We start from the raw sequence: 22522 nt of genomic DNA on the forward strand, positions 1-22522 counted from the left end.
GTCAAATGACCGTTTTTATCTACAATGAAGAGTAAAAAAATTAAATTATAAGCAATGAATTCAATATTTATTAGTTTTATACGATATAAAATGGTTTGAAACAGTTTACGCTTTTTTATAAACCGCTTCGCGGTTTATAAAGCGTTAACTCCCCCAAACCATTTTATATCGTATAAAACAAATAAATATTGAATTTATTCCTTAAATACATCAATTTTATGGTGTTGGAGAAAAACACATGATGTATCGTATAGTGGTTTAAATCTATAATGTCATAAAAAAGTATATGACATCACGTTTCTATGACGTCATAATATACGCAGACCAATTGCGATTATAGAAAAATAATTTCCTCCGTATGGACTTACATTGAGAAAGAACAATGAATATGCAAATAAACAGTGATGTTTGATGATCAACACATCATGTTTTTAAGGCTCCCAGAAGGCTATTGAGGCATGCTGCATTGCCCAAATCATTAAGATGTGTTCCGTCATACCTGGGACCAACATTTGCAACGTAACAGAGAGCATTTCATAGAAGTAATTAATTCGACTCCGCACAAAATGCCATGGTCATTTGAATCCAACTGAACCACTAGATGATCTGGTGGCGGATTATACAACTTATTGTCAAAAAGAGGGTCAACGTCCTTCAATCTCATTCTTATTGAACTCCAGCTCCCCGTTGTTTAATAAATTGATCAGGGATGCCCCTTATTGCTGCCTCTGTTGCAGCCCAATCCGAAACGAATGAGACTTAAATAGTCCAATCCTACCCTCACCGAATTGCAATGATTTGGCAGGGGCTTGCTATCAATATGAACTAGGAATTGACATTGACCTAAACCCTGAGCTCGAACCTTTAAATAATTTACCACTGCCATAAACGGGCATGCCTGACCATAGTTTCTGACAAAAATAGGGTAGATGAATATCCGTCTTTGATTGTCTATTTGTAACTTTAACATGCGTACACCCCTTTAGCCTCAAAAATGACAATGTCACCAAATTGCGAAGGTCCTAAGTCCCGACTTTTGAGTGATTTGCTGGTCAATTCTTCTACTCTCAAAAATTCAAAAAATGCTAAACAGAATGCTGCTTTAAATAAACAAACTTGATAACTACTAAAACAGACTTTTTCTAAAGCCTGGAGCAGTGTAATCAAGATATTTAAAGTTATCGGTGCTCGGGGGCTCGGGTGTCATTTGTTTGGTTTTGTCAGGCTGCCCCTTCTTACAATTTAGTGACTATAAATGATTTGGTTATGTCCGTGAGACTATGAATTTTGTACATATATGACAGGCCAGCTATATAAGTTCTAATAGATCCAGAGGCTTTCCCTTCTGCAGACATAAAAGCTGTAAATTGAATGATATGTTCGAGAGGAGCTGCCCATGAAAGAGGTAACTCATACAAGTACCTGAAACGTTTGAAATAATCAGAAGCTGTTTTATATATTTGCCATGTACTCTCTGCCATAGAAGCCCTTAAAAGTATATTGGTTTCCTCCTTAAAAACTGCCAAATATCTGGGGGGTAGTTGTGTCGGTGTTAGGTCTGCATGTGGAGCAAAAGCCCGAAAACGTAGCCAATGACAACGAAAAACCGTCTACAATTGCATTGTATTTAGTGTATGTGTACTCAGCCTTAAATGTAATGTTGAACTAAAGGGTATACAGCACCAATTTTCTGACCAAAGACATGACCTAAATAGATTTAGCTGTTTATTTGTGTACTAAAGACACTACTGCCTAGTTATCAATATGAATAATATCATTCTGTCGGCCAACATAGGACCCAAAACATGTAATGCAACTACAACTGTAAAGAGCTCTAAATAAGTAATGTCCTGCAGCCTACCTAATTTTACCCATCGATACGGCTACTTTCCAAGGCCCATTTGTTAAAAAAAAATATATATACCAAAGCCCCCCCCCCCCCGACCTACCCTCTGCGCTATCTGTAAAGAGCTGGATCGTATCATTTGAAACCCAGAGCCTACTACGAAAGAAAGTAATACCATTGTACTGATTCAGAAAGCACTGCCCAGTTCTAGGTCTAACTTCATCCAGGAGTAACTGATATCTTAAATCTAGCCTTTTTACGCCCACTGTAGCATCAATCAATCTACGTATGAAGGCCCAATCCCGTGCAACAACCAGGCATGGAAAAAATTAAAAACCCTATTATAGACTACAAATCTTGTAAGGTAATTGTTGGTGTGAGAAAGGTGGTTTGAATTTTGGTCCTCATTTCGGCTAGTTTGCTTACAGGTAAACGCATTTGCATAGCTACAGTGTTAAACAGGTAGTAGACTCAACTGTCATGTTGTCAGCAATCGGAACACCAAGTCTAGCACAAATGAGGTGGAAAATGTGTAAAGTATGTCTACATATAGAGTCATCTGACCTTCCGGCAAATAAAAAATCGTTATGTATGTTGTTTTGATTATCAAAATTCTTGAATGTTAGCCAATGTAAAAATGTACTTAACTTATTAAATAATGCACACGAAAGCTTAGAACCAAACAGGAGGCATTAAATTTATCAAAATAACATTTGTCACCAAACTTAATTTTATACGATTGACAGTAATGGTGTCTCGCGACCACGTGACACTATTTCTAATTAACTAAAAAATCAAGAATAACAATAAGTAACATATTACAAAATGATAAAAGTATGCATTTACAATCTTACTGAATATAATCATGTAACAATAATGATTTGTGTGATTAAAGATGTTTCTATAGAAACAAATAATTGCCATATCACCATATTGTGATAAATGCTTTTAATTCCTGCGCAAGCGCGAGAACTTTGCATCACTGTTCAATTCAAACGTCCTTGAGACTATGGTCTTGGCATATACATTGTTTCATAAGACTCTAATAGATACTGATTTATCAGACGACAATTACAAGGCAGACGGGTTGCTTGAAAAATTTCCTGGGCATAAAAAACCTGTCGCATTGTGCACCATTGGCCTCCCACACCGCTTATGTAGCATCGACAATTCTTCGGATCGGCCTTCTAACTCGTTTTGCCGGGATCCCCCGTACGTTTTGTTTTTGCTTTCTTGTTGTGTTTAGGAGGCATTTGACTTGATGGCGCCCAGATAGATAGGTTATAAACGAAATGCACTCTTAAGGTCGGTATTGGCCATCAAAGTACCCTGCCCCAGTAAATGGATCATCAGCACAGCCTCATCAATGTTACTATATTCAACCTTGCCAATATCTGTTTCAATAAAACCGAGTTGAAATCTAGGTAGAAAAGGTGATGAACTAGACGAAAATCCCCGTCTTTCTAGGTACGAGGCCAACAAGGGAAACTCTAAACGTGGGCAAAAGAAATTACTATATATTGAAGAATAAACAAAAATGAAACTATTGTTTATCAACTGGTGTTCATCTGTTTTGTATTCTCATTCAATCCACTAGTAACGTTATTTCTAACAATATCAAAACTGCTACTGTGCCAGGGAATCAGTAAAGGGGACATGACGAAAACTCATAGCGATATCTTGTTACCATTTACAAGGCTGTAATAAAATCCTAAATATTAACCTGAACTTAACAGTTTGTCTATATGTTGAGAATTAAACATGCTTTGAAAATTACACTTTGAAACTAATACAACTTGTTTTTTTTATTGACATGCTTATTAAAAAGATATGGAATACGAATTGAAAATTAAAACATTATTGGTATATTTGAAACAAATTATCAGAAATATAGTTTAAAGTCAATTATTATTGTTCAAACACAGTTTTTAATGCAGACTTCCGTTAATTTCTGTACACATGCAACATTATTGACATATTTGCTAAATGGAACAAACACCTATTAAAAACAATGCTAATAGGATCGAAAGTAGCCAAAAGACCTCATACATCAACTACATGAAATGCATGAACAAGCACAGACACCACCAGACTCATCCGCCGTCCCAGCTTAATCCGTTATCGAACGAAAGGCTAGAGACGATGATAGCCTCCAAAATTACGCTGATAAAATTCCTGCAAGTCTGTAACCATTTTCATACAGAGTTAAGAAAAGATTTTTAATTTATTATATTTACGAAAGATTATTAAAACATGCGCGCAATCTAAGTCAAATATTAGTTAGATATATTATCAGTTTCAGTTCAGACTTAAAAATGATTGCATAGCTACCATTTCTTTGCCTCAGTTGACAGTGAGTGAACATTGCATATCTTTTATATATATATATATATATATATATATATATATATATATATATATATATATATATATATATATATATATATATATATATATATGCATCAATCACTGCAATCCACATTTTGCTCATCTGAGGCTTACCACTTTTAGTGCTATAAATGACATCAATGAAAACAGAAAGAAATGCTTTTACATTTACACCCAAGTGTTTGTTTGAACAGGTATTATCCTTCGAAAAAACACAATATATATCCTGATTATCTTCAGACATCTAAAGGATAACCGCGAAAAAACGCACATGGAACCGCACCCACTCCAACCCAATTAAGACAACCTTTTATATGCTTTTATTTCCATAAGTGTTCAATAAATGTTCATACTCTGCCAAGTGTTGCCGAAAGTAAACCAAAGTTTTATTTCAAGTTCAAAAGTCTATTATGGTACTCCTATTAGTATCTTTGCTACACATTCACCCCTGCGAATGTGTTCGGAATGCTCTCTTTATCGTTGCTAAGTATATGATAAATCCAGAGGTGCTCGAATGAAAGTTCACGAGACATCTCCGAGAATTGTTCAGTTCCTGTGAAATTTCGAGCGGAAGTATATGTGTTCGGATGATATTCTCAAAATACGTAAGTACTGGTCCTTTTTCATATCATATCCTGCTTTGATTTATGTTAAAACATGAAAATCGTCTAAGATGTATGTTTTGTTTCACTACCTAGCGGTTATTTAAATTAAACGATGATATTCAGAACAGAGTTATCGTTCGTGTTTAACCACGTGTAGGGTGGTTAAAAATATAAACATTGGGTTGCTTAATAAAATCATAGCCATGTTTGATGCTTCTTGTGTGCAATACCATGTTTTTCAAAAAAAAATAATGGGTGTCTGTTTTGTATAAAAACTTAGTATATCTAGCCACTTTCAAGGACATTCTGCATAAAATAGTGTAGTCTGTTTCACTATTGATGCTATTACTAGGTCATGCGCGGATCGAAAATAAACCCTTAGGGGGATCTCTTCTAAACATGTTAATTGTTGCAACAGCATAAAAAAAACTATATTTTTTATTGTCACATTTATTTCTAGAACACATTTTATCCACCAATTAATGAAGATAAAGTTTAAAATCAATAAACCTCTAGGTTTTATATTGACTACAAGTACCTATAGATTCTATAAAATAGAATATAAACACGAGGCACGATTTTAACTGCGAAACTGAAAGGATCAAATAAAACCACGTGGTCTAAAATCATTCGCAGGGGTGACATTGTCAGAGCTTCAAATGTCTGCATTATCTATGATCTAAAGCTATCGAGTAAAAACAAGGAACCACAAGATGCATTTACAATTAATTCACAATATATGAATGTCAATTACCAGTTGGTATTTAATTAGAATGTGTTGGTGCCCACCAAATGATACGTGGGCGGAGGGGGGGGGGGGAGGGGAGGAGGCAAGGGTGTAATCGAAAGGTGAGAGTTTAACAATATACTCAATAAATTGTGAAACACAAACAAATCTAACCTTTTTTGGTTTGTTATTTTTTGATAGTTTTCAGCACATGAAGAGTGTCTGTTTAAATTATATGGAGAATTTTCTTCGCAGATATACTTGATAATTGTAAACTTATTTTTTTCCCCAAAAAAATATACCGATATCCGATTCAATTTATGAAAGAAAAAATTACAATAACAAACCGTCAACCATCTCAAAAATCCATAAAACCAAATACAGATTCAAAGAAGAGCAACTCGGACCTCCAAAAAGATAAGAGGTAGGATCAGGTGCCTAGGAGGAGTGAGCATCCTCTGCTGACCGGTCACATCCGCCGTGTGCTCTTTGTCGTAATCGAGGGAAAAAACAGAAAAGACAATTAGGTAATTAATTATGGTATAACAATTAGTATAAAAAAATCATTCAGCATTCTAGCCAGTGGAAGATTGTATTTGCTGACAAGGTCGTTGTATCGACCATAGAACTTACGAAAAGATGACTTTAAATGAGACTGTTGATAGTCCTGTTTTATCAACTTGTTTGTCAGTAGCTTGACTCGCCTAAGAAACTGTTCATACGAAGAGCATGCCCTTGTGTATCGAAGTAAATAGTATATAAACCACAATTAGAATGCTATTTTAAGATTTTTGCAATTCGCAGGTACTCGATATGTCTTTTGAGTCGGCATATATAAATATTACAATTCTTCCAGGTAGGAAAGTTAAGGAAAGAACAGAAACAAGTTTGTGCATCTCTTAGGTGTGGTCTTACATAATGTTTTATAGTTCCTGTTGTACGAGTGGAGAAGGTCATTACACGTATTAAATGATCTGACCACTAGGGCTAATGTTAAAAATCCAAAATAAAGCTGAAATGCATATATGAAATTCTCTTACTGGTCAATGTATGGGTTATGATACTCAAGGAAATTTTCTACGTCTTTAACGCTCAATTTTACATATTTAGACAAATGATGACCAATTTTGATGACAATCCAGACAGAAAATCGAATTTTTAAAAACCTCTCTTCTAGGTAATAGATTATTTGTCTTCTTTACAATCTCTACCTTGGACCAATATATAGGGATTAAATATGACGCACACCTGTTGTCAACCAGATATGAAGGATTACAACGAACAGTTCACGTAGTTTTAAATTATCCTTTAATTCCTGTATCAGTTCAAGCTTATGAGAAGTCAATCACAGACGCGGTTCTGAGCTGAGAATTAATTTACACAGAAAGGATATTGATTTACAAATGTCCAAAAAACATGTTTCGATCAACTAAACTAAATCAGTTATCAAAATAATCAAGAAAGACACACTTCATATAGTTCTTGTTACCTACATACCTAGTCCTTGCTATGCCCGGGGGCATATAGGGGAAGGACTAGACTCCTCCACTTGTCTCTGTCTTGAGCCAGCTTCTCCAGTTCTCCCCACGTAAATTTGTGTTCTTTCATTTCTTTTTCCACGGTCCTTCTCCAGGTGTTCTTGGGTCGACCAGGTTTCCTTTTCCCTTCTGGTGTCCATATCGCAGTGCTACTCTAGTGATGTTGTCGGAGGGTTCCCTTAGCAAATGTCATACCCATTACCATCTCCGTCTTATTAATATGTCCTTGCTTTTTGCCTTTTTATGCAGTTCCACATTCGATATTTTATTAGGCCAGAAAATCATGATCTTTCCGAGGCATCCATTGTGAAAACATGAGAGCTTGTTTATGTCTCCTTCTGTCATTCTCCAGCATGCTACTCCATAGAGTAGGAAAGACAGGGTGCAGCTTTTGTAGAATCTTAACTTTGTCTTCCTACTAATGTCATGTGTTTTCCAGATGTTTTTCAGGTTCATGAAAGCACCCCTAGCTCTACTTAGTCTGGCCTTTATTTCCTTGTCTGCACCCCCATCTGATGTAACTATGCTTCCAGGATATGTAAATGATGTTGTGTTTGTTAGGTTACTTCCATGTAGTTGTATTCTTTCTGGGTGTGTGGTATTTAATGACATAACGTTAGTTTTCTTAGTATTTAATTTAAGTCCAATTTTTCTGCATATTCTGCAATTTTGATTTTCTAAATGTGACAGTAGGGCCAAATCATCTGCATAGTCCAGGTCTTCAAGACTGGTGGAAAGAGTCCATCTTAATCCTGTGTTGTCGCCGCTAAGGGTTAATTTCATTACATCATCATAAAGAGGAGAACTGACATCACGCATCCCTGTCTCACACCAGACTTTACTTTGAAGAATGCATCTGATGAACAGTCTATAGAACAGTTAAATTCCAGATTAAAAACTTCAATAATTTCCACTTTTTTTATGGTACTCCATAGTGTCTCAAGATCTTCCATAATTTTATAATGTTTCTAAGATTAAAGACCTGGTCGAAGCAACTTTTTCCTTCCCTGAAACCAGCTTGTTCTTGACTTATTTTGGCATCCACCGTAGTCTTAATTCTGTCGATTATATTTCTGCTAAATCTCTTACTAGGTATTGACAGTATGGTGATGCCTCTCCAGTTATTGCAGTTGGTTAGCTCTCTTTTCTTAGACAGTTTGATGATATTTCCCTTGGACCATTTTGTAGGTATAGTATTATTATTCCAGATCTTAGTGAATAATAGGTGTAAAATGTCAGCTGCTAGGTTTGGATCTCCTTTGAATAACTCTGCTGCTAGTTGGTCATCTCTAGGTGCTTTGTTGTTCTTTAGGGATGCTATGTCTTTGTATATTTCAGTTTTTGATGGTTCCTCTGTGTCAATCTCTAAATCAGTATCAGCTTCCAGTATGTGTGTCTTGTCATTTGGCTCTGGACAGTTCAAGACTTCCGCAAAATGCTCTCTCAAACTCTCATCTTGCTCTTTTTCAGATGTTATGAGGTTGCTTTGTTTGTCTTTTACAGGCACGTTTGTTTTTCTCCTTTTTCCACTCAGTTATTTAGCAATCTGATATAAATCTCCTTTTCGTTGTTCAATAGCATCTTTCTCAGCTTCTCTCGCTATATCCCCTAAAAAGAGTTTTCGGTCTTTCTTTGTTGCTTTCTTTAAATATCTATTACAACTTGAGTATTGCTCTTTCAGTCTCTCTTTTATTCTCTCTGAGTGGGTGTTATACAACTTGGCTTTACGGTCTTTCCTTTTGTCAATGATATTCCAGGCATCTGTTGTAATCTAATATTTGTGTACCTGTCTTAAGACATAAGGTCTTCTTGCTTGCTACACTGAACAAGTTGTAGATATTACTACATTGCTCGTCAACCCTTCCCCATTTTTATCACCATAATGTTGGAAGACCTGAAATCTGTTCTTGATATCTAGTCTAAAGTCTTGTCTCACTTTATTGTCCTTAAGGTTTCTTGTATCTATTCGCCTAATGATGCTTTTTGGCGCTATTATCATCAGCTTGAGCTTTATATTACATGTAGCAGTAATAAGATGGTGATTGCGCTCCCAACATCAGCCCTCGCTTCACTCGTACATCTTGTATAGACCTTTTCCATTTTCCATTAATAGCAATATGGTTAATTTGGTTTTTATCTCTCCCTCCAGGTGACACCCATGTTAATTTGTATATCTCCTGATGCTGAAACAGTGTTCCACCAATGACCAAACTGTTGTTTCCACAAAACTCTGTGAAATATTCTCCGTTCTCATTCATACTTCCACAGCCATGCCTTCCCATAACTCTTTCATAGCCTGCATTTTCACTTCCAACTTTTGCATTGAGATTTCCCATTAAGATTGTCAAATCTTGTTTCGGAACTTTTTGAAGTTAAGCTTGTAGAGCCTCGTAGAACTATTGTTTAATCTCATCCTCTCCCATTTAGCAGACATTGTTTTCGTTATGTTTGGTCAAATGAATACTTAAATGCACATTTGTTTATATATTAATTTTTCATCAAAATGCGAAAAGGTGAATGCTTTCAGAATTTAGATGTGTTTAAAGATTACTTACAAATGTATTTCTCTGGAGAACTGACAGACAAAACATGTTTATAACCTAAGAGGTCTACAAGATATCCCCTCTCTGTCTCTCTCACTCCTCCCTCTCTCTCTCTCATAGAAAAATGTTCTCCCAGATTTAAATGCCCGAAATATTTTTTTTAGTTTGATAATTGCAAATTTAAATTGTTTCGTTGTTACGAAATCAGAAACTCGGAAAATAATTTATTTAATGTTCCTGGCCTGAAATCGACAAATGTCTATTGATTCTCATTCTACAGTCGGTTTATCTATTAACTTTTAAACTTACTAAGACTTTGATCTGGTGATCTGTTAAATGGAATTTAGATATTTCTTTTTCAATAATTTTGACTTTCAAACTTGTCAGCACAACACTCTGGTAATCTTAAAAGGATTTTCAAGCCTAAAATTTAAAATCGGGCATTTGATTGGAAATCTAACAAGTCGATTCAAATCAATACAAAGATATACCAGGCTATATAAATGAAACCATCAAACCAAAAGAATAAATGAAATAGTTTGTTACATGAAGGTAAGGGTAATGTGCCTGCATTAATTACTTAAGTTACTTTACTTTGAATTCGTTTATCATGTATTTTCTGAAATAATTATTTTAAAATATGTACTTTTGCAAATACTTTACTTTATTATTCGGTTGTAGGTTGTCTGTGTGTTGGAGGGGGATTGGTTTTTTGTATTTTAGTTTCATTTTTTGGGGTAAATCGGTTTTTTAATGAAGGGGGTTTTAGATGCACACAATGTTTCGGGATTTATATTGTTATTTAAGACTCAATAAATGGCTTTCAAAACTCCTCAGTGTTTCGCAATGGCTAAAGTATCTTCTGAAGATGAGTAATAGACAAAAACAGATTTAGTGTTTCACTTTGATTCAGTAAGCAGCTAAATGGCATTAAAGGTAATGCACCTATGCAGTCACTCTGGCAAACCGAAAGTGAAACAGTGTTTGTACCTAAGCACAAATCATCACCACTGACAAGTCTTAGTTCTTGAATATAATAGAAAAATTCGATGTTATGTATGCTGAAGCATTGTTTTTCAAGGAAACTTATCTATAAACACTTTGAAAATAGTAAGATTTTATATAATACGAACAATTTAGATATTTATGTAGTCTCGTGTGTTCCTACGCCAGAGTTTAAAATAGTCTCGTTCAACCAAAAGCTCGGCTGTCTCTGTAAATCTCCAACAAACAGAGAAGCTCTCTTGCTTGTCGGAGATTAACGGAGACAGCTGAGCGTCTGGTTGAACGAGACTGGAGTCCAATATCAACAGTGCTTGGATCCATACTTTTTTTTTTTTTAGAATTGTTTCGATTACTAATACATAGTTTGAAATTTAACTTTAAATATTACACAGCATGATTCATATTGGGTTTTTCTAAATTCTTGTCTGAAAAGTCTAATCAAAATTCATGTTATAAAAAAGTGCGTAATTTGAATACAGACTAGAAACTAATTGCCACGCAAGATAAGTTGATTTTAAAATAAATGATAATGGATAAAATCAACTACCTTAAGTACTTTGATTACATTTGCATTTATATTTCGTTATATGAACTTACAGAAGAACACAAGCGTTCGTATATATATATATATATATATATATATATATATATATATATATATATATATATATATATATATATATATATATATATAATATATGGCTGTTCAAATGTACTTTTGTGCGCAGTAAATATACAGTCATTTTAAATGGATTGATAACATGTCATTTTCTCAAAATGTTGACATCATTTTGATATGTAATTAAAAAATATTGAGAAAAATAAAACAATATAATAAGTTTCTAGTTTACAACTGTACTGTGAAATTTCACCATATCCACATATCACTGCGATTTTTTAAAACAGTTCTGAATGAGAATTTTGTTAGGCGAATTTTCTCTGAAATATAGATTAAAAATTTTCTGTATGTTTTTAGAATATTTTCTTTACTTTTTTTCAGGAATGCTTCCATATTAGAGGATTTTAAAATTGTCGCAGTTAAAATGAAATACGTGCTTTTCATTTTTGCGACTTTGCTCTTCTTGAAAGAGTCTTCGGGGATATACGGAGGGTGTATGAGCTATTACACACAACCATCTGACAAACCTGGGCATGTCAAGGTATTTATTTTATTATTTTTTATCTGTGTTTTCATTTCGAATGATTATATTAGAACAAAAAGACAGCGAACGGAATACGCGAATGTATAGCTTGGTGTTAAAAAGTGTATGATTATATAATATAGGATTAGATAAGTTTGGAGAATGGAACGTCTCTTAAATAGGAATAAACAGTATTTTATTACTCAAATGTATCATATAAATATTTTAAAGTTTTTTTTAATTCTAAAACGTATTAAAATATATAACAGATCTGAAATAATTTAAATGCATCGTGCATTTTTGATTTTTTTAGGCTAAATTATGAATGTTTTTTCTAGCTGCAGAATTGTAAGTGTGTGTAGCTATTCGGGAAAGTTGTGTTCACGAACCGTAAAGCTACAGTTCAATCCATGCATAAAAGAAGCCAGTATATTTAGTGTTGTGTATAGTTTTGGACTTAGTAACTAATTAAAGAATATGTTCTGTAAACATTTTCATACCAAATCTTTTCCCTAGAACTTACTTCACTTTCATCAAAGGCGTTAGTTTTGTGAATAAACGGGAAATTTTCGCGAAATTACGCGTATCTTTCGAGATATAATGAGTAACACTCGCAATATAACGCAAATCTTTCACTATTTTACGCGTTAGTTTTGCGAATAAACGCGTTATCTTCGCAAATAAAAGCGAAACTTTCGCGATATTACGCGTAGCATTCGCGATGAAACGCAAAACTTCAATATGTATAGTTTAAATTCATACAAAAACTCTAATAAAGAACAAAAATTGAAAACAAATACATTTTATGTTCAAATAAATACTTAATATTCGGTAGTATTATATCATCCGTTTTACGTTGATTTATGAAAACAAAATTATCTATTTTTATATATACAATGTAGATATAAGTCTGTCTCATAATACTTTTTTCATCACATTTTGACGATTATAATTGAAATTTACACAGCTTAAAGAAATACAATTGAAATAATTGATTAAACCGCCATGTCCTTTTTTTACTCAGAGGTTTTTACGGGAACGAACAAGATATTTCTTATGGAGATATATCTTTTTTCCATTCGGAGGGCTCTTGGAACACCTCACACAATTTTTAACTGCTATCATCCAGACCTTATCTTAAATTATTTGAAATACGAATTTTTAGATTTTATTTAAAGCCGTTTTCTGTAGCCGAACAATGAGAGAGATAAAGAGAATGGGACAGGATATTCATATAGAAAAATAGGTAAACGAATTTTCATTCTGGTACGTAATTAAATTGTTTAAACCCTGAGATATTTTATTTCCGCAAGCCAAGGGTTTCTGTTCTTTGGGTATTTATAAATAAATAATAATGGAGCAAAAAATGTTTAGACAGAAATTGAGATTATTTTGGTACCTATATTTACTAAAATTTCTCGATCAAATACTTATTAAACATTCAATGATTAAACTAGAGAAATGAGATACCTAGCTAATTCAAATCATAAGGTGGAAATTATGTCCTTCTTGTATATTGTGCGAGTATAATTTAATCTGAGTTTATATGACAAATGTTTAAAATTTAATGTGTAATGCATATTTATGATTGTGAATGCAGATCAGTATTTCCTATTTTGCATAATTTCTAAGTATTTATAATGCATATTGCTGCAAATAATCAACCTATTTGCTTTTTTCATGGCAGATTGGGGGTAATTTGATTTATTTTATTTATTAATCATATACAAATGGTTCAACCATGGGGAAGGGGTGTGAATGGGGAAATCTTTTACAATGTGTCTCTCAAAGACTATGATGTCTACAAAATTAGGTTTTGATTATCTTTTGTTTTAGTTGAATTAGTTATTTGTCTTAACTTGACTTATCAATTTTGTTTTGTATTTTTGAAGAATAATCAGAGTTCTGGGTTCAAAATGACCTGGGTACGAGTAGGTCAGACAACCATTTGGGATGAAACCTAAAAACGAAATTTCAAATCGAAAGTAGGAGAAGCGTCTTTAGCGTTTTCAAAAAGTAATAAGAACGCAAATACAATTTAAATACATTGATCTTTTTAAAAATAACAATAAAAAAATCAGCTTCACGGTTTTTTGTCCAATCGGATGTCTGTAAATTCCTTTGATCGGATCTAATGCAACTATGTTGAAAGTTGTAGAAAACAAAAATTTTGTTTTCTTAAGTAGAAATCAATTTTTCAAGAACACACTTTGTAAGCTAGCTTGAATGTATTTATAACTCATTAAACAATATTAATAAATGGATGCCGGTGATGTCAGTGCGCGTAAAGTGATTCTTTTTTCCCAATCTTGAAAAGGTTTTTCATTTTCATAGGTATAGAGTGTAATTGTTATTGTTAGACATATATACATATGTTGTCTTTTGGGAGAGCTTTGGTCTCTATAAATAAAATATGTTTTTAACTTTTCTTAGCCTTTAAAGAGGCACTACCTTGTAAATTAAAAACAAAATGTCAACATATGATATCCTTAATGGAGAAAACTATACAGTACTGAAACGCCTGACGTGTACAGAATGTCATCTATACCAGAGATGTATCAGAGGGGAATTTTCTTTGTATCGAATCAAGGCAGTTTCTTTAAATAAAGAATTTCACAAAAGTGTTAGCTCCAACAAAATTAACAATCCTAATCCACATGTATATTTTTCAAAGGGTCCAAGTTTTCTCCATATTATTCATCAAAAAGCACAAAAGATACTCCTTTGTTTTCAGTTATGATATTTATAGACGCAATAGTGTAGATTCGCTTTTGTGTTCTTGTGGCTTGCGTGAAGATGCAGATCACTTTTACTTCATTTGTAAGAAATATTTAAATGCTAGATATAAATAAATGGATAGATAACTTAGGTAATACAAGTTGACTTTTTTATACACACCATTGTTACTGCCATATCTACCAACATAAATAATTGTATTTTTTCTTATGTTCAGAGGTATATTTTTCAAAGAAATAAATGATTCAGCTGAATTTTGATGCTTTACTTTATCATCTAACTATTAAATACTTATGTATGTGCATATTCCCTGCATATTTGTGTTGTTTAGTTTTCAATGACAGTGGTGTAATTTCACATTTATTTACATTTTAAGAAAAACAACTCGTAAGTTGTTCGATCTTGTTTCTGTTCTTTTTGAATATTTTTATACAATAAGTCCAATTCAGGTTCAATATTCCCAAAAGCATACGAAAATTTTTCGCGCAATAAAATATAGTTTATAAAAACATCATTTAAGACTAAAATGACATACACGTTCTCAGTACTCGTCATCAAGTCCATGATATCGTATAACTTTCACCACAGTTTTAAAAATGATCATATTTTTAATTGTAACATCAGAACAGTGGTATTTAACGACAAACACTGATCGTTTATGAATCTCTAATAAGAGTTTCCATCATCGAATCACGAAAAAAAAATTAGTTGAACAATTCGCAAGTAGTCTACAATTCCAGCTTAAAACAAACCTTTTTTTGGTTATGATGAGTTCGTTATCCTTATAGCAACAAGTAAAAGAGGCAACATTCCTTCCGACGTTGTTCAGAATTAAGGAATTTTAAAAGTTCATCTCTGCCAGAAAATGCTATCATCTATATTGTATCTTTATTTTACAAAATTAAAACATACCGAAAAACACAACATCTTCCTATTTTACATCTTCGCTAGCCAAGGGTTTTTGGTCCACTTTGCTCCCCATGAACCCTTGGCGGATATCAATACGAAAACTCGGTGATGTGGTGCCGTTATCTAGCGAGCAACTTGAGTTGCGCCCCTTGCATATATACATTTTAATCGAATTAAACAACGGGTTATATACACACTACGGCATTAATACAACTATTCATAGTGTTTCGTAGGGACCTGTAGCGGGGGTGAAAAAATTGCCGATTTATATGAAAGCTTTCATGCCATAAAACCAGGTATCCTTGTCGTGAATATTGCGGACCAAAGAAATTAAAAACACAGCTCATTGAACCAGTAAAAGCAAAAACCATAAGCAGAAACGTATAAATATACTAACGAGATAGGCAACTTCTACATTCGCCATGTTTACTTCCCATGCTATCACGCGAGTCTTGACAAGTTTGTAGAACTATGTTTATTTGCAGTAAAACATACAGGTTTTTAAAGCGATCTAGTAAGGCCATCGTTGGGGAGGCACTGTACGCGAGACTTGTTAAAAACACCGAATGTTTTACCAAAGATCACACTTGTGTTTCCTTTTAAAGTTTATATTTACCAGCACTGCGATCGGATCAGCTACTCACAGCTGCAGCCAATCATAAAACGGAGGTTGTCACCAAGTTTTCGTAATGAAATACGCCAAGGGTTTATGGGGAGCGAAGTGGAATGAAAACCCTTGGCTAGCGAAGATGCCCTTTTTATAACTGTAGCTCCCGGTCTGAAAAATATTCGGATAGACGAGCTGGGAGCTACAGTGCCTCCCATAGTAAAAATCTGCAATTTACGGCGCACAAAAAAATTGCGCAATATTTGGACTGATTAACCTTTTATGCACACAAATTCTGTGAAAACAGTTAGTACCATTCATTTTTTCAGGATATTTACTACTGATATCATCACTTTACTTGCCTCAGACTTTCTATTAAACATGCTAACCGACCTCGGAAAACGAAGTATATTAATTTACGTCGAGATCGAGAGTCGCCATTTTCACGTGTAAACAAACTGCTCCACTTCACTTTACGGGACTGGTAATGTTGTTTAAAAGAATATCAGATGCAAGTGAAGTGACGATATCTGTAGTAAAATGTCCGAGGAATTTTTTAGAATCAAATGTACAGATTGTGTTTGGAATTAAGGTTAATCAGTCCAAAGCTAGCGCACTTATTTGTGCGCCGTAAATTGCAGATTTTTATTATGGGAGGCACTGTAGCTCCCAGGTCGTCCATCCGAATTTTTTCGGACCGGGAGCTACAGACCTGCAGCTACCCTTTTTAATGATAATGTTTTTTAACAACTGAGTTGCTGTATATATTAAACTCTAAGACAGATTAAATAAACAGTTTTTTTTAATAAAAATATGAAATAAATGGCTACTGAGTTTAATTTAGCATTGAATCATTATATTCTGAACGATATAATCTTATGATGGCAATGGCGTGCGCACTCAATCAATAAGTAACACGCATTATAAAATTTGCTAGCACACATAGTTGCAGTTATGAGAATTTATTTTCATATTTACATTTCTTGAATCGCCTACTTTGACTACATATAATTAATTTCGAAAAACCTTGTGTTATGAATTGAAGATTTCAAATCGATTTGCAAACAAAATTTACATGGAATATATAGATTCATATACATTAGAGAGGTTGAGATTTCAAACGTGTACGGGTACGTGTACGTGAACTAGGGGAATCACCTAAATTCTTCGCGTATTACGTCATCAGTTTTTGTGACGACATGGTTTCTACATGTTCTCTAAACTTGTAGAGTGTCGTCTACACGTAAGTACAAACGTGTAGCTTTTTACAACAAATAAAATCTTATTGATGAGTGAGTGTATTCTTGTTATACATTATATAGATTTTTAAACTTCATTGCATGAAAATTGATAAGAAATTTACCATTTATTTGGAATTAACTAAATAAATTCATGTCACAAAATTGCGTCGATTTACGTACACATTTATATCATACAAGATAAGAAATCTCAACTGATAAATTTCAAAAACGTGTACGTGTACGTGTAGTATTAACACACGTACGCGTACCCGTACACGTTTAAAATCTCAACCTCTCTATTAAATGGGTTTGAACGGGTATTATCATAAAACAATGACTTTTAGTACAGTTTGTTGGTGTTTTTGTAAAACCTGTATTTTAACTTATTTGATTGATACAATGACATTGTCAGCACGTACAATGTTTCATTAAGATGCATGCTGACGGATTTTCATACTTGTTAGACCATTCTTTATACGACGGACTGTATACGGTTTCTTCCATTTTTCATGATCATGACAATAAGCGTTCGGTAGGTGCGACCGGTCAGCAGGGGATGATTACTCCTCCTAGGTACCTGATCATACTTCTATCTTTTTAGAGGTCCGTGTTTTTTCTGCTTTTAATTTGTATTTCGCTATAATGTTTGTTGAGACGGTTGACAATTTGTTATTGTCATTTTTCATTGTATATAAAGATCTTGAAAGCAACTATTTTTTAAATTAACTTGGTGGATATATCTAGTGATACTATATTTTCTGCTTTGCAATTAGTAAAATGTAAATTAATCCATCCTATTCATTTTGATTACATTAGGTACCAATTACTAGTAATGCTTTTTCTCTTATTGAACTGTTTTATATATTAAGAAGAAAATCTCAATATACAATGTGATATCAAATTCGAATATTACTAATTGAATTGCTAGGTCGAAATAGATTTCTTAAATGGATGGAAATTATACAAAGGGCCGTGTTACAACTGTACAGAGAGCGATGAGGGTCATGACGTCACAGTTCGGAGAAAGATGTACATACAAGATAATGGTAACCCTGAGGCATTTGGTTCATATGGTTTTGAACCTGAAGTTGTAACTGCGAACGTCAAACCGACAAATATCACAATGGAAGTAAACGATAACGTTAGGGATGTGGTGTTGATGGTCAACAGTCACGAGCAGTGGGAAATGGAGAGCTCGAAGATAACACTGGACGTAGATCTAGCAACAACCGACTATAACAAATTTGACATAACGTAAGTAACTCATACTGTCTAGATCATGTTGCTTACGTGGGTTAGTTTTAAGGTATTATCATGACGATGAAGTCTTGTGTATTTCAAAATAATATTAAAATATTATTCAATTGATTTCGAAAGGTGTTATTACTGCGACCAATCAGCAAGCGATCAATTGCTTTCAGTTTTCTATCAGGTGAATTTTGTTATATGGCATATCACTAACACGTCTCTAAGTTTCATTTATCAATATGATATTACTAATCTATCAAAGAATAATTTAAGATAACTGAGGTCATGAAGACATGCGTATTACATTTCACATAATTTGACATTGTAACGCAGTGTGTTCAATGATATTTATTGCCCCTTATCAATAATATTTAATCGGTTTAGATTTTGCATAGCCACAACACAAAACAATTATTTCATAAACATAAATTCAATGGTATATCCAGTTTTATTATACACTCTTTTTACGTACATGTTATTCTTATCCATTTTTGGTCTTTTGCATATTGTAATTTTCTAATATTTCTTATGTATGTTTAAAGCTTTCAGAGTGAGCCTGATGTTGCTTTGACAAAGGTTCCTTATATGAAAATGATGTTTTTGCAAGTTAAAGTGAATTCAAATATTCGGAGGGATACAAAAACACCAAACAAAAGTCCAGTAGTCTTGGTTAAACCTTACTACAGGTAAAATAAAAGTAGAAGAAAAAAGTGAAACCAAATTGGTTTATAGTTTATTTTACTTGATCTCGTTCACATTCGTTAATTTTTATATTCATAAAACTTCATTTTGGCGCTTTTTAATGGCGGCCATAAGAAGGGACGACAACAAAGTTGCCAAATATAAAGATATTGAATGAGCGTAAAATAGCTGATGCATTACTCCAGTTGTACTTGATTGCTACAAAATACACAACGTAAGGGTCATAATATGTTTGCTTACCTCTTATTATTCTTCTTCTTTCTTAACTGTGAGCTTGTCCACCACGTTCTCAAAGACAGCCAAATGGAATTATTCAATAGTCTAGAGTAAGATGGACCACATATTTTGTTGTGCATCCTGGTTTGAATTTTAAAAAAAATATGTATGAAAAAAAAAAAGAATGCATAGAGATATGCATGTAATGTATGAAAACAGGTGGTTTTTAGGCAGATTTTTTTTAAAAAATCACTTATAGTTAAAATTTTTACTGTTCTCCTTTTGTTGAATTTTGCATCCATCTACTGCTGTATGAAGTAAATAAATTTGACGTCTACCATCAATGACAAGAAAGCATTCAGGTGTTAAAGGAATATGTATTTTGTTTTAATGGTTTTATATCGTCTTTATATTAAACTGCACAGCTTATTGTAAAATCTTAACCAAATCGAAACGTTGTGTCCGTGAATAAAGTTTTATTAAATATTAGGAGCGTTGAAAAGGTATTATTTGTACATATTTTAGCTTGGAACTTGGGAAAAACTATTTTCTTCATATTCCGATTATTGACAACGATGGCGACCAATTTCAATGTGCATTATCAACATATCGGGAAGCAGATGGTTTCGGCAGTTTTTTAACCAACCTGGTTAAGGCAAATGCACTAAGTATAGATAAAGATGTAAGTAATAAGATAATTTTCTTTATTCATCACGACAAATGAGTGAGTTTGTTTTTAAAACATTTAATTTTCTACAAAAGAAATCTTGTTTAACTGAGCATTATTCAACAAATTTTTGTTTTAAATATTGTTAATCTTTGATTTAAAAGTGTTTTTGTTTGTAAGTTGTTTTTAAAGTGGAATAACACATCGTCACAAAATGGCTGACCTCAGATCGAAAAGAAGTTTCGTTTTATTAAAAGGATTTTATCGACGATAACATATATAACTTACTGCAAAACCAAGTGGATAAAGTGTCGGGCTTGTGATCCGTACATCCCGCGTTCGAATCCCGCAGGGGCTTTTGTTGTTACTTACTAATTGAATTAGATATTCATTTTTTTCCTTAATCTGCAATTTTTTCGCTTATTTGACATATGTACAGTTTATTTATCGTTATTTCTTTAATAATCAAATAATTTACTGTTAAGTTATGTTACTTTTTCCAGGTGTTATTCCACCTTAAGTTACTTAAAATGAAATTACATTTTTTTTTCAGACATGCATATTGACCCTCAGGGTCATAAATCGAGTGTTCGGAATAGGAGACAGTTTTGGCATACCTGTCACAGTGATAGACTATGTGACCACGGACACCATCGTGGGAACTATTAATCATTTTGCTTATAACACACTTATGGGAAGAGTGATTGTTTTAGTTAGTAAATGAGTTACTTATGGGATTTAAAAATGCAAAACAAAGCAAACACATAAATAAGAGCTTTTACATTGGTGATCTTTAGAGTTCTCAAATCTCATAATAATCTATTAATATGGGTTTACAGGACTAATTAACAACAATGCTGATATTTTACTACTTTATGTAGATGTATTTCAACGTGACGGGTGAAACGCATCCCCCAGAATTTGTAACACCAACTCCACCCAACAACCAAAAGTATACAATTTATGTTGGAGGAGATTTTCGTGTAAATGTTTATGCCAAACCAACTTTAAATTCTAGGTATTAACTAAACTTTGTATGAAAGCACCAGCAATAACAACTTAAAAATGTCTTTTAAAAATCATGTTAATATGTTTGAAAGACGGATAATAAATTCTGATGTAAAGGTCAAAATAGATGCATTTAATTTGTAGAACGATTACAAAATTCAACTTTCTAAGGAGAGATGGTAAACCTGTGAACCAGACGAGGCATGTAGCTTCTTGGGATCAGAATGTGGTGTATATCTCCATGAGCTGGTCTCCTGTAGATAATGATAGAGGGCATCACATAGTGTGTGCTAATGCTGAAGACAGTGCAGGGTATTGTTAATATTAAGTTTTGAAACAATGAAAGGTTCAGGAAAAAAATAAAAATCAACATTTGGAATATTAATACCCTTATAGATATACATTATAATATTTATACACCATTAGATCTTAATGGTGATACATTTTGTATTATACACATGTACTTTATGTAGTATCGTTAAAAATGATATTATTTAATAAACTCGGCATACAATTTCAAGCCTGTAAAGCAGCTTTAACCATAAAAACCTTTTTTATTTGTTTTAGTACTAGGGTTGGTTGGAAAATGGTTGAAACAATTTCTCTTTCAGAGGACAAAGTAATTTGACACTTAAGGGTTAGAGTAGCGCGATTATTAATATTTTTGTTTTTACAGTGTGAGCACAGTTGAACTTCATTGCTTTAGAATTGAAGTAAAAGGTAACAACTCTCTCTCTCTCTCTCTCTCTCTCTCTCTCTCTCTCTCTCACACACACACACACACACACACACACACACACACACACACACACACACACACACACACACACACACACACACACACACACACACCACACCAAATGTATGATGCAAGATTGAAATGCTTACAAAATCTTTTATATATCTTGACATTTAACAAATTTTGAAACAGTGCTTTTGTTTTTAGGCTTTCATCTGGTATTGAATACATTATTTCAAACTAATTTTAATCTTCTAATGTATTGTGTTAGAAACATCAACAGAGAATAGAAATAAACAAGCTCTTACACAATTAGATGTAAAATTAAAGTTATAATAATATTCCTTTTCCTATACTTGTTACAGAAAACATTTTCAGACCAAATAACAAAATACAGGTGAGAGTAGTCTTAACATTGTAATTTTTTTAAATTAAAAAGTAAAAAGACTATGAGTGAATTATCCGCTTATAAGGAAGTAACTTATTAATTATATACATTATTTTTTGATAACCATGTGCAAAAGATCTAATAGTTAACAATATTACTTTTATTAATGTTGAGTGTTATATGTCTTATTTCTATGGTGATTTTCTTAAATAGTAATGAAAGATCGTCATTTTTGCATTTTCTTCTAACAGCGTCCATGTGTAGAAA

At 33.2% G+C, this 22522-nt stretch overlaps 1 long non-coding RNA gene across 1 annotated transcript; it reads left to right on the forward strand.

Moving 5' to 3' along the window:
- Nucleotides 1-21007: 21007 nt before the first annotated feature.
- Nucleotides 21008-21848, forward strand: LOC117689366 (uncharacterized). Its single transcript, XR_010714646.1, has 3 exons — nt 21008-21138; nt 21273-21440; nt 21805-21848. It is a non-coding gene; the product is annotated as an uncharacterized lncRNA (long non-coding RNA).
- The last annotated feature ends 674 nt before the right edge of the window (nt 21849-22522 follow it).

This window comes from Magallana gigas, chromosome 6 (genome assembly GCF_963853765.1).
Source record: "Magallana gigas chromosome 6, xbMagGiga1.1, whole genome shotgun sequence".
Classification (NCBI taxonomy): domain Eukaryota; kingdom Metazoa; phylum Mollusca; class Bivalvia; order Ostreida; family Ostreidae; genus Magallana; species Magallana gigas.